Source organism: Phyllobates terribilis, unplaced genomic scaffold, assembly GCF_046119375.1.
Source record: "Phyllobates terribilis strain yellow unplaced genomic scaffold, ASM4611937v1 Scaffold_86__1_contigs__length_6382490, whole genome shotgun sequence".
Classification (NCBI taxonomy): domain Eukaryota; kingdom Metazoa; phylum Chordata; class Amphibia; order Anura; family Dendrobatidae; genus Phyllobates; species Phyllobates terribilis.
Window position 1 is genome coordinate 1034787 of NW_027362846.1, and position 12462 is coordinate 1047248.

Genomic DNA, 12462 nt, shown 5'->3' on the forward strand with positions numbered 1-12462 from the left:
TTTCAGTATCACCTCTATGCTGATGATACACAGATCTACCTCTCTGGACCCAATATCACCTCCCTACTAACCAGAATCTCACAATGTCTGTCCACTATTTCATACTTCTGCTCTGCTAGAATTCTAAAACTTAACATGGACAAAACAGAATTTATCATCTATCCCCCATCTCACTCAACTCCCTCAACAGACCTATCTGTTAAAGTAAATGACTGCTCACTCTCCACAGTTCCACAGACTCGCTGCCTCGGGGTAACCCTGTACTCTGATCTCCCCTTCAAGCCACATATCCAAGCCCTTTCCACTTCCTGCCGACTCCAACTCAAAAATATTTCCCGGATCCGTACTTTTTTTTTATAGAAACTATTCACTAAACAGTCCATAATTGACTGACCCTTTCTGAAAGTTATTGTGGGAGTAGATCCCACAGCACCCTCAGGTCCAAGTCAACCACAGGTATATCCCAGTGTTATCTGAGGATATTAAAGATATGGTCACTCTGATTGGCGTAAGTTCCTATTACTTGTGTTATCCCATCCTTTTCTTGATCTCTTGGTTAGGTATGGAGTGTCTCTCTCTCCTGTTTTTCTGCAAATGATCATGCGGAATCCAAAATGTACTGTGGATATCTTTTTTCCCTGAATCTGGTATTCATGTCTATTGCCTGCATATTAAAATCTGTGACATTAGAACAGTTCCTTCTCAGCCTTAAAAACTGTCCCTTTTGCATTCTTTTTTTTTTTTTTTTTTTTTTTTTTTTAGGGGGGATGGGGTGGTGGCTAACCCACTTGAATAGATTATTAGTGCTTTGTAGGTTTATGTTTCTAGGGTCCCATCCCGTTCTTTCTTGATTAGTATATCGAGGAACTGGTAATAATTAAACTTGGATATAAATCTAAAGCCCACTCTATTGATGTTGAGTTCCTTGACAAATTCAAGAAATTGTTCACTCGTCCTTGACTAGATGACAAAAATGTCATCAATATATCTATCTATACCATACCCCAATATATGGATGTCACCACTTATTATTCTCAATGATATTGTGGTTTCCTTTCACCAGTTACGCGCGCCATGGCAAATTTTGGTCATGCCCCTGGCCACACCCCAATCCACGCCCATTTACAATCCCCCCCCCCCCCGTAGAAAGAGTTGTCAGAGGGGCGTTGGTAGTGAGGAGCCTGAGACTGTAGGGTGTAGACCCAAATCCGGGACTGTCCACTGTATCTGGGACAGAGATAAGCAGATGGATTCCTGGGTCTCTGGTCCAGAGTCCAGGTCAGTGCCACCTGGTGGGTCGATGAGAGGCCATGAGTCTTATCTTTCGGGGCAGCGCAACGTCATCTGTGTGTCTGCAGATGTCCGCACCAAACTACACAAGAACAATTTTCTTCCCCTTATTTGATGCGTTTTGGTGCAGATGTGAAGCCGTGTTTTTAAGGTGCTTTCTATAGGACAGAAAAGCTTTGATTTTGAACATAACGAAGTATCTGCATTTTTTAGGCTCCACATAGAAGCGTTTGAAGAGCGAGATGAGTGAGTGTGTATTGTTAGCACGCTTGGTATTAATCTTAGTGCCGTCACACACATGCAGCGGCTCAAACATAGATGCCAAACACGCTGAAAATACTCTGCAAGCACCAGAGCGTGCTTGCCGAAAGGGTTAACAATACACCCTCATCACTACTCTGCGGTTTTGGTGCATTTTCTCTATATGCTTCTTCTGAAAAAAACGGATGAAGAAAAAAAACTCAGCTGCGTTTTTAAGCGCAGAATCAAAGCTTTTCTGTACTATTAAAAAGCGTTAAAAACTCTGCTTCATATCCGCCCCAAAATCACATCAAATAAGCAGGAAAACGCATAATAGAAACGCAGCAAACACACAATAGTCAGAGAAGATTTTTATTGCGCCATTTACCGATCCCCATAAATAATCTGATCGCTGTGTTCTGCAGGTCGTTACGATTACAGGGACACCAAATATGTCCATGTTATGTGCGGATTTGTGATGTTCATTATTTTTTACAAAACTCATTAAAAATTACAATTTTTATTTAATTATCAAGTGTTTTTCTATATTATTTTTAAGAAATTTTATAGGATGAAAAAAATCTCGGGCAGGTGCGGTCACAGGAGAATGAAGAGGCGTGTACAATGTGAGTATAGAAATCCATTCATTCTGCTGTGTCTGTAATGTTTTGAGGTTGAGGGTTCAAAACCAGGGACTCTCAGAAAAAACATAATTTGTAATAGCTCATAAATTTACCACTTTTCATTTATAGGACCAAAATAATCATTTTCTTCTGCTCAGTATACAGGCACCATAAAAATACTGCTATACACAATGTATTTCTATGGAATTATATGAGCTGCTTCTGGATGCATTGACTGCACTGTAAAGTCAAGTTAACTAAATCCTCCTATGTTCACCATTTGGAGCTGTAGCTCAATGGTTAGATCTTCAGCCTCTGGATACTGAGTTCCTGGTTGGAGTCGCGGGCAGGTGTGGTCACAGGAGAATGAAGAGGCATCTACTGAGTAATATAATTTAACTTATTCACTGACACCCTCCCCCCATACCCCCACTGAGCAGGAGGAGCTACAGCCCAACATCGGAGCGGTGAGTATAAGAAGCCGGGAGAACAGCTGAGCCGTGACGGGACAGTCCCGCAGGAGAACAGCTGAGCCGTGACGGGACAGTCCCGCAGGAGAACAGCTGAGCCGTGACAGGACAGTCCCGCAGGAGAACAGCTGAGCCGTGACGGGACAGTCCCGCAGGAGAACAGCTGAGCCGTGACGGGACAGTCCCGCAGGAGAACAGCTGAGCCGTGACGGGACAGTTCCGCAGGAGAACAGCTGAGCCGTGACGGGACAGTCCCGCAGGAGAACAGCTGAGCCGTGACGGGACAGTCCCGCAGGAGAACAGCTGAGCCGTGACGGGACAGTCCCGCAGGAGAACAGCTGAGCCGTGACGGGACAGTCCCGCAGGAGAACAGCTGAGCCGTGACGGGACAGTCCCGCAGGAGAACAGCTGAGCCATGACGGGACAGTCCCGCAGAATTCAGGACGGTTGGGAGCAGAGTAAGGCCTGCTCCCCTACATGCTGGAGGAACAAAAAAATAAAAAACAATATATCCAGCTCACTCACTATTTCTGATGAAGTCCATCGGTAGTGCCCGAGCTGAAAGCTTGTATCAGCCACAAGTAATTAGAGCAAAAAGAGGCAGGTGAATAATCCAGCACCATTCACGTGGAAATATCTGAAAAATAAATAAAAACAACCTTTAATCCAAATGAAATTGCAATTCTAGGAGTAAGAACTTTATTGGTTCAAAACGAGTCAGTTGAATGCATCTGAATCAGCGCTTGTTTTAAGAACATGAATTTTTAATCCATTTGGAATAAAGGTTGTTTCTATATACATGCTTGAGGGTCTACATGTAGGGGAGCAGGCAGAGGGAAAACTATTTTCCAGAGATATTATTCCAACTGCAGGACTTCAGACGGAACATTATACTGTGGGGGGCATCATACATCCTGCATAAGGGGCATAATGGGGGCATTACACTGTGTGGGGATATCATACATTCTGCATAAGGGGCATAATGGGGGCATCATACATCCTGCATAAGGGGCATAATGAGGGCATTACACTGTGTGGGGATATCATACATTCTGCATAAGGGGCATAATGGGGGCATTACACTGTGTAAGGGAATCATACATCCTGCATAAGGGGCATAATGGGGGCATTACACTGTGGGGGGCATCATACATACTGCATAAGGGGCATAATGGGGGCATTACACTGTGTGGGGGCATCATACATCCTGCATAAGGGGCATAATGGGGGCATTACACTGTGTGAGGGAATCATACATACTGCATAAGGGGCATAATGGGTGCATAACACTGTGTGAGGGAATCATACATACTGCATAAGGGGCATAATGGGGGCATTACACTGTGTGGGGGCATCATACATCCTGCATAAGGGGCATAATGGGGGCATTACACTGTGTGAGGGAATCATACATACTGCATAAGGGGCATAATGGGTGCATAACACTGTGTGGGGGCATCATACATCCTGCATAAGGGGCATAATGGGGGCATTACACTGTGTGGGGACATCATACATACTGCATAAGGGGCATAATGGGGGCATTACACTGTGTGGGGGCATCATACATCCTGCATAAGGGGCATAATGGGGGAATTACACTGTGTGGGGACATCATACATCCTGCATTAGGGGCATAATGGGGGCATTACACTGTGTGGGGACATCATACATCCTGCATAAGGGGCATAATGGGGGAATTACACTGTGTGGGGGCATCATACATCCTGCATAAGGGGCATAATGGGGGAATTACACTGTGTGGGGGCATCATACGTACTGTATAAGGGGGGCATCACACTGTGTGGGGACATCATACATACTACATAAGGGGCATAATTGGGGCATTACACTGTGTGTGGGGCATCATACATACTACATAAGGGGCATAATGGGGCATTACACTGTGTGGGGGCATCATACATCCTGCATAAGGGGTATAATGGGGGCATTACACTGAGGGGGCAGCATATATACTGCATAAGGGGCATTACACTGTGTGAGGGCATCATACATCCTGCATAAGGGGTATAATGGGGGCATTACACTGAGGGGGCAGCATATATACTGCATAAGGGGCATTACACTGTGTGGAGGCATCATACATACTACATAAGGGGCATAATGGGGACATTACACTGTGTGGGGCATCATACATCCTGCATAAGGAGCATAATGGGGGCATTACACTGTGTGGGGGCATCATACATACTACATAAGGGGCATAATGGGGTCATTACACTGTGTGGGGGCATCATACATACTACATAAGGGACATAATGGGGGCATTACACTGTGTGGGGGCATCATACATTGTGCATAAGGGGCAATACACTGTGTGGGGGCATCATATATACTACATAAGAGGCATAATGGGGGCATTACACTGTGTGGGGCATCATACATACTGCATAAGGGGCATAATGGGGGCATTACACTGTGTGCGGCATCATACATACTACATAAGGGGCATAATAGGGGCATTACACTGTGTGGGGGGCATCATACATCCTGTATAAGAGGCATAATGGGGGCATTACACTGTGTGGGGGCATCATACATACTACATAAGAGGCATAATGGGGGCATTACACTGTGTGGGGGCATCATACATACAACATAAGGGGCATAATGGGGCATTATACTGTGGGGGCATCATACATCCTGTATAAGGGGCATAATAGGGGCATTACACTGTGTGGGGGCCTCATACATACTGTATAAGGGGCATAATGGGGCATTACACTGTGTGGGGGCATCATACATACTGAAAAAGAAGCATAATGGGGGCATTACACTGTGTGGGGGCATCATACATACTGCATAAGGGGCATAATGGGGGCATTAAACTGTGTGGGGCATCATACATCCTGCATAAGGGGCATAATGGGGCATTACACTGTGTGGGGGCATCATACATACTGCATAAGGGGCATAATGGGGGCATTAAACTGTGTGGGAGCATCATACATACTGCATAAGGGGCATAACGGGGGCATTACACTGTGTGGGGGGCATCATACAGACTGCATAAGGGGCATTACACTGTGTGGGGGCATCATACATACCACATAAGGGGCATAATGGGGGCATTACACTGTGTGGGGCATCATACATACTGCATAGGTGGCATAATGGGTTCATTACACTGTGGGGCATCATACATACTGCATAGGGGGCATAATGGGGGCATTACACTGGGGGCATCATACATTCAGCATAAGGGGCATAATGAGGGCATTACACTGTGTGGGGCATCATACATCCTGTATAAGGGGCATAATGGGGGCATCATACATACTGCATAAGGGGCATAATGAGGGCATTGCACTGTGTGGGGGGCATCATACATCCTGTATAAGGGGCATAATGGGGGCATTACACTGTGTGGAGGCATCATACATACTGCATAAGGGGCATAATGGGGGCATTACACTGTGTGGAGGCATCATACATACTGCATAAGGGGCATAATGGGGGCATTACACTGTGTGGGGGGCATCATACATCCTGTATAAGGGGCATAATGGGGGCATTACACTGTGGGGGCATCATACATACTGCATAAGGGGCATAATGGGGGCATTACACTGTGTGGGGGCATCATACATACTGCATAAGGGGCATAATGGGGGCATTACACTGTGGGGGGCATCATATATACTGCATAAGGGGCATAATGGGGGCATTACACTGTGGGGGCATCATACATACTGCATAATGGGGGCATTACACTGTGTGGGGGCATCATACATACTGCATAAGGGGCATAATGGGGGCATTACACTGTGTGGGGGGCATCATACATCCTGCATAAGGGGCATAATGGGGGCATTACACTGTGTGGGGCATCATACATCCTGCATAAGGGGCATAATGGGAGCATTACACTGTGGGGTCAGTAAAGGGGTCCTGTACTATGAGAACAATACGTTTCCTCCTTCCTGTCTCCATAGTTGGGTCTTATGTATCTATTACAGGAAACAGAACAAAAACCTTATGATTCTTATAAAGAGTCTCCGTGCTGAAGGGGTTAATGCCCCCTGCGCCCAGTAATGGGGTCTCCACATACCTCCACCTGCAGAGCCGCCACCACATATATGGCTGCTCTGTGCGCACAGGAGCTGTGATGAGGTCACAGGAGGGGAGGAGTCAGGGGTCACATGATCAGGGGCCTCAGTGGATGCAGGACTCTGCTGTGCTGGTTGTCATGGTGCTGGATGAGCTGAAGGTTATGTGTGGGGTCAGGAGGGGTTTACAGTGTGGATGTAGCGGAGCCGCGTGTGTACGAGGTGTACGGAGCAGAGCCGCGTGTGTACGAGGTGTACGGAGCAGAGCCGCGTGTGTACGAGGTGTACGGAGCAGAGCCGCGTGTGTACGAGGTGTACGGAGCAGAGCCGCGTGTGTACGAGGTGTACGGAGCGGAGCCGCGTGTGTACGAGGTGTACGGAGCAGAGCCGCGCGTGTACGAGGTGTACGGAGCGGAGCCGCGCGTGTACGAGGTGTACGGAGCAGAGCCGCGTGTGTACGAGGTGTACGGAGCAGAGCCGCGTGTGTACGAGGTGAACTTAGCAGAGCCGCGTGTGTACGAGGTGTACGGAGCGGAGCCGCGTGTGTACGAGGTGTACGGAGCAGAGCCGCGTGTGTACGAGGTGTACGGAGCAGAGCCGCCTGTGTACGAGGTGTACGGAGCGGAGCCGCCTGTGTACGAGGTGTACGGAGCGGAGCCGTGTGTCTACGAGGTGTACGGAGCAGAGCCGCGTGTGTACGAGGTGTACGGAGCGGAGCCGTGTGTGTACGAGGTGTACGGAGCGGAGCCGTGTGTGTACGAGGTGTACGGAGCAGAGCCGCGCGTGTACGAGGCGTACGGAGCGGAGCCGCGCGTGTACGAGGCGTACGGAGCGGAGCCGTGCGTGTACGAGGCGTACGGAGCGGAGCCGCGCGTGTACGAGGCGTGCGGAGCGGAGCCGCGCGTGTACGAGGCGTGCGGAGCGGAGCCGCGCGTGTACGAGGCGTGCGGAGCGGAGCCGCGCGTGTACGAGGCGTGCGGAGCAGAGCCGCGCGTGTACGAGGCGTGCGGAGCAGAGCCGCGCGTGTACGAGGCGTGCGGAGCAGAGCCGCGCGTGTACGAGGCGTGCGGAGCAGAGCCGCGCGTGTACGAGGCGTGCGGAGCAGAGCCGCGCGTGTACGAGGCGTGCGGAGCAGAGCCGCGCGTGTACGAGGCGTGCGGAGCAGAGCCGCGCGTGTACGAGGCGTGCGGAGCAGAGCCGCGCGTGTACGAGGCGTGCGGAGCAGAGCCGCGCGTGTACGAGGCGTACGGAGCAGAGCCGCGCGTGTACGAGGTGTACGGAGCGGAGCCGGGCGTGCGGAGCAGAGCCGCGTGTGTACGAGGTGTACGGAGCGGAGCCGCGTGTGTACGAGGCGTACGGAGCGGAGCCGGGTGTGTACGAGGCTTGCGGAGCCGGGCGTGTACGAGGTGTACGGAGCAGAGCCGCGCGTGTACGAGGTGTACGGAGCGGAGCCGGGCGTGCGGAGTAGAGCCGCGTGTGTACGAGGTGTACGGAGCGGAGCCGCGTGTGTACGAGGCGTACAGAGCGGAGCCGGGTGTGTACGAGGCTTGCGGAGCCGCGCGTGTACGAGGTGTATGGAGCAGAGCCGCGCGTGTACGAGGCGTACGGAGCGGATGCTGCCCCTCTCCAGGAGCGATCACAGCAGCACGGCATGAGACGTTCTTGTACTACACAGACTGTCTTGTCAGAACACAGCTCGTCAGGACATAGCCCCGACCTCCAGCGACAGCCGGACAGTCCCATTGGATCTGGGATGGTTGGGAGGTTTCTGTATATAAGTTGTGTGTGATAATTGTAGAATTATTAATGTCTTACATAAAAGGATGTACCGGAGTGTTTGTGCCGGGGTCCACATGCATGGAGGGGTTGAGGCGGTGCTGGCTGTATTATGCAGACGGCATCTGCCTGTAACAGTAGTAACCAGAAACTACTAGAAACTCTGCACCAAAATGAAGCAAATCCTTATTCTGGGAGCTTCGCCTTGTACGTAACACCCCCGGATCCGGTACAAGCCGGGCAGATGTTCTCATTCATGTCATTTTCTGCTTAAGGTTCTGCAGTTTTCTGGCCAACTATAAAAAAGAAAAAGCGTAAAACAATATTTGTTGCTGCTGCATTGACATAAGTACAATCTTTCATTACATATAAATCTATTACACGTCGGGTCAATGCTGTAAAGGACAGTAAAGTGCCATGGTTGTGGTTGTGGTTTTTGGGTCTTTCTACTTCCCTCCCAAAAATGCAATCAGAAACTTGTAACTACTGATCTCTCCACAAGAAAAAGCCGACAACTCCATCAATGGGATCACTTTATAAAATTAGGTCTTCACAAGATGAAAATGGTCTCACAAACCACATTTTTTTTAAATGTTCATAAAAAAAACCAAAAAACCAAAAATAATAACCTTACTTTGATTTTTTCCCCATTTTTCAATACTTTATGTGGTAAATTGAATGTTCTCATTCCAGACAACAACTAGTCCCACAAAACACAAGCCCTCCGTCTGTTAATGAAAAAACAAAGTTATATTTTTTGGGAAAAGGGGAGGAAAAAAAAACAAAAAATTGGTCTTGTCAGAATACTATAATTGCTATATATATATTTTTTTTTAAATTGAATAATTTTACCCCAAAATTGTGATCTGTTATAATATTATCATTCTTCATGCGAGATTAATCATTAGTCTGTAAATAAATCCAAACATCTGGAAGATGTAGAACAATATATCTGTGATTCTCCTCTGCCAGGATAAGCGCCTCCTTTCTGTCCTTTCTGTGATGGAGAAAACGCTTGAAAGATTCAGAAAGTCCGATGAGTTTTTGGAGCTTATTGTAAAGGGCCTTAATGACGACCTGGGAAAGAAACCACCAGAAACAAAGGATCCAACCAGGTAAGTTCTAATGATCCCGTCTGATAAAATGATCAGCTTTATTTCCATGGGATTGTTCTGTAGAAGAGATGGGACCTGCAGCATTTTCATCCTGAACTTCACTATGTATAGATGTAGCAAAGCTTAATGTGACAATTCACACAGCGCATTGATAAACTGTCTCAGAAGGTTAGCTCTCATAACAGAATTAACATCACTTATAGTGGAACTAAACTTACAATTTATTTTCAGAATTGTGAAAATTCTGGCACTTTGCAAAGCACTTCATTAGTTTCTTTGGCGTCATATCCGTAAAATGATGATATTAAAGTGGCCTCCAGACCCTGCTTTTCCCCAGTGCAGGAGCGTTGCTGGGGTCCTAAGAGATCAGGGACCCCAGCCCCAAAGTACATGTTTCCCCATATAACCTACCCGCCACTTAAAAGAGGATTTATACATCTATAATTACAGTATACGACTGTTACTAATCTAAAATACACTATACAAAGACCAATATTCCCAAAATTTCTACTATACAAGGCCAAAATGATCCTCCTACACAATGTCCTCTACCATCACCACCACACAGCGAGTCCATATATGAAAGAAAACCCCGCAGGGTAAAAGACCATCAAAGGAGTCCAGGGAGTATAAAATCTATCATATTTATTCAGCAATAGAAGAATAGGATGATGGGGGAAGGGACACAACACATATGTGATTGTTAGACATGTAAGCGAAAAAAAGCAAGGCACGCAAGGAAGAGGCCATTCCAGGTATAATGGCTGTCTATAGTATCATCATGGGTGTACTAAAATATCCCAAAATAGACACCGCATATATTCCACTGGGGGCAACAGTCATCATATGCAGGTGCATCTCACTAAATTAGAATATCATCAAAAAGTTAATTTATTTGAGTTCTTCAATACAAAAAGTGAAACTCCTATATTATATAGAGTCATTACAGACAGAGAGATCTATTTCTAGTGTTTATTTCTGTTAATGTTGACGATTATGGCTTACAGCCAATGAAAACACTAAAGTCAATATCTCAGTAAATTAGAATAATTAACAAAAAGCACCTGCAACGGCTTCCTAAGTGTTTAAAAATGTCCCATAGTCTGTTTCAGTAGGCTCCACAATCATGGGGAAGACTGCTGACTTGACAAATGCCAAGAACGCAGTCATTGACACACTCCACAAGGTCCCAGAGTTCCAATTTTCCTTTGGAAATCAAGGTCCCAGAGTCTGGAGGAAGAGTGAAGAGGCCACAATCCAAGCTGCTTGAGGTTTAGAGTGAAGTTTCCACAATCAGTGATGGTTTGGGGAGCCATGTCATCTCCTGGTGGAGGTCCACTGTGTTTTATCAAGACCAAAGTCAGCGCAGCCGTCTACCAGGACATTTTACAGCACTTCATGCTTCCCTCTGCCGACAAGCTTTTTGGAGATGGAAATTTCATTCTCCAGCAGGACTTGGCACCTGTCCACACGGCCAAAAGTAAACCAATACCTGGTTTACACACAACAGTATCACTGTGCTTAATTGGTCAGCAAACTCACATGACCTTAACCCCATAGAGAGTCTATTATAGAGAATCTATGGGGTATTGTCAAGAGGAAGATGAGAGACACCAAACCCAACAAAGCAGACGAGCTGAAGGCTGCTATCAAAGCAACCTGGGCTTCCATAATACCTCAGCAGTGCCACAGGCTGATCGCCTCCATACCACACCGCATTGATGCAGTATTGATACAAAAGGAGCCCTGACCAAGTATTGAGTGCATTTACTGAACATACATTTCAGTAGGACAACATTTCGGATTTTAAAAACATTTTTCAAGCTGATGTTATGAAGTATTTTAATTTACTGAGATAATGACTTTTGTGATTTCATTGGCTGTAAGCCATAATGAGTGGCGTACCGCCAATGGTGGCAGGCCACACCACTGCTATGGTGCCCGTGAGCCTCGGAGGAGCAAGGAGGATAGGTGAGTATTGGGGGGGTGGGAGGTTGCGGCAGCGGAGGAGCGGGCACACGCAGTAGCGGCTGCTGTAGCTACCACGTGTGCCCGCTGCTAAAGGGACATGAATATTCCCTCTTCTCCACTTCCATGGGTGTGGAGAAGAGGGAATATTCATTCTCTTTAGTAGCGGGCACGGAGGAGCGCTGAGCCGTGGCTTCTGCTTACAGTGCCCGCTACTAAAGAGAATGCATATTCACGCTTGTCAACGCTCATAGTCCCGGCGTGGAGAGGAGTGAATATGCCGGCAGCAGGAGCAGCTCACCTCAGCAACTGAGAGCGCACGCTGCTCAGATACCAACATGAGCTGCTGGCAGACAAAACACAGCAGCTCTGGAGCAGAGGTGAGGAAGGAAGGTGAGTATAAGTGTTTATTTTTTGTGTGTGCAGTGATGGGGCCACACATACCAGGATTGGGGGGGTGAGGAGGCCATACATACCAGGATTGGGGGATGAGGGGGCCATGCATACCAGGATTGGGGGATGAGGGGGCCACACATACCAGGATTGGGGGATGAGAAGGCCACACATACCACTCCTGACCCCATTTCTGGCGATTGGATATTTCCCTGCATTTCCCTGTGTATCCTGCTGCATATTGCTGTATATAACATAGGCTTGCGTCATGTGAACAATGGCCAAATAGCTGTTGGCTGAGAACTCGTCCTGTATGATAAAATCTGCGATGGAGGTTCCTAATACGGCTTCCAACGAAGATGTGACATCATCCAAATGTGTATAAGAACTAGCGAGTGATAAAGGAGACAATGGCTGGTAGGTAATAAGTCATTACCTGTCTGCCAATATCTTCTTCTGGAAGACTTCAAGATATCATGTATTACATATTACATATTATTCTGAAAGAGCACCATGT

The 12462-nt window shown here is 47.5% G+C and overlaps 1 protein-coding gene across 1 annotated transcript in view; it reads right to left on the reverse strand.

The window, feature by feature from the left end:
- LOC141197690 (uncharacterized) overlaps window positions 1-6775 on the reverse strand; it is a 270083-nt gene extending 263308 nt beyond the window's left edge. The window contains exon 1 of the mRNA XM_073662779.1: window positions 6696-6775. The gene's annotated coding sequence lies outside the window, so the exon portion shown is untranslated. The remainder of the gene's footprint in view (window positions 1-6695) is intronic.
- Between the last annotated feature and the right edge of the window lie 5687 nt (window positions 6776-12462).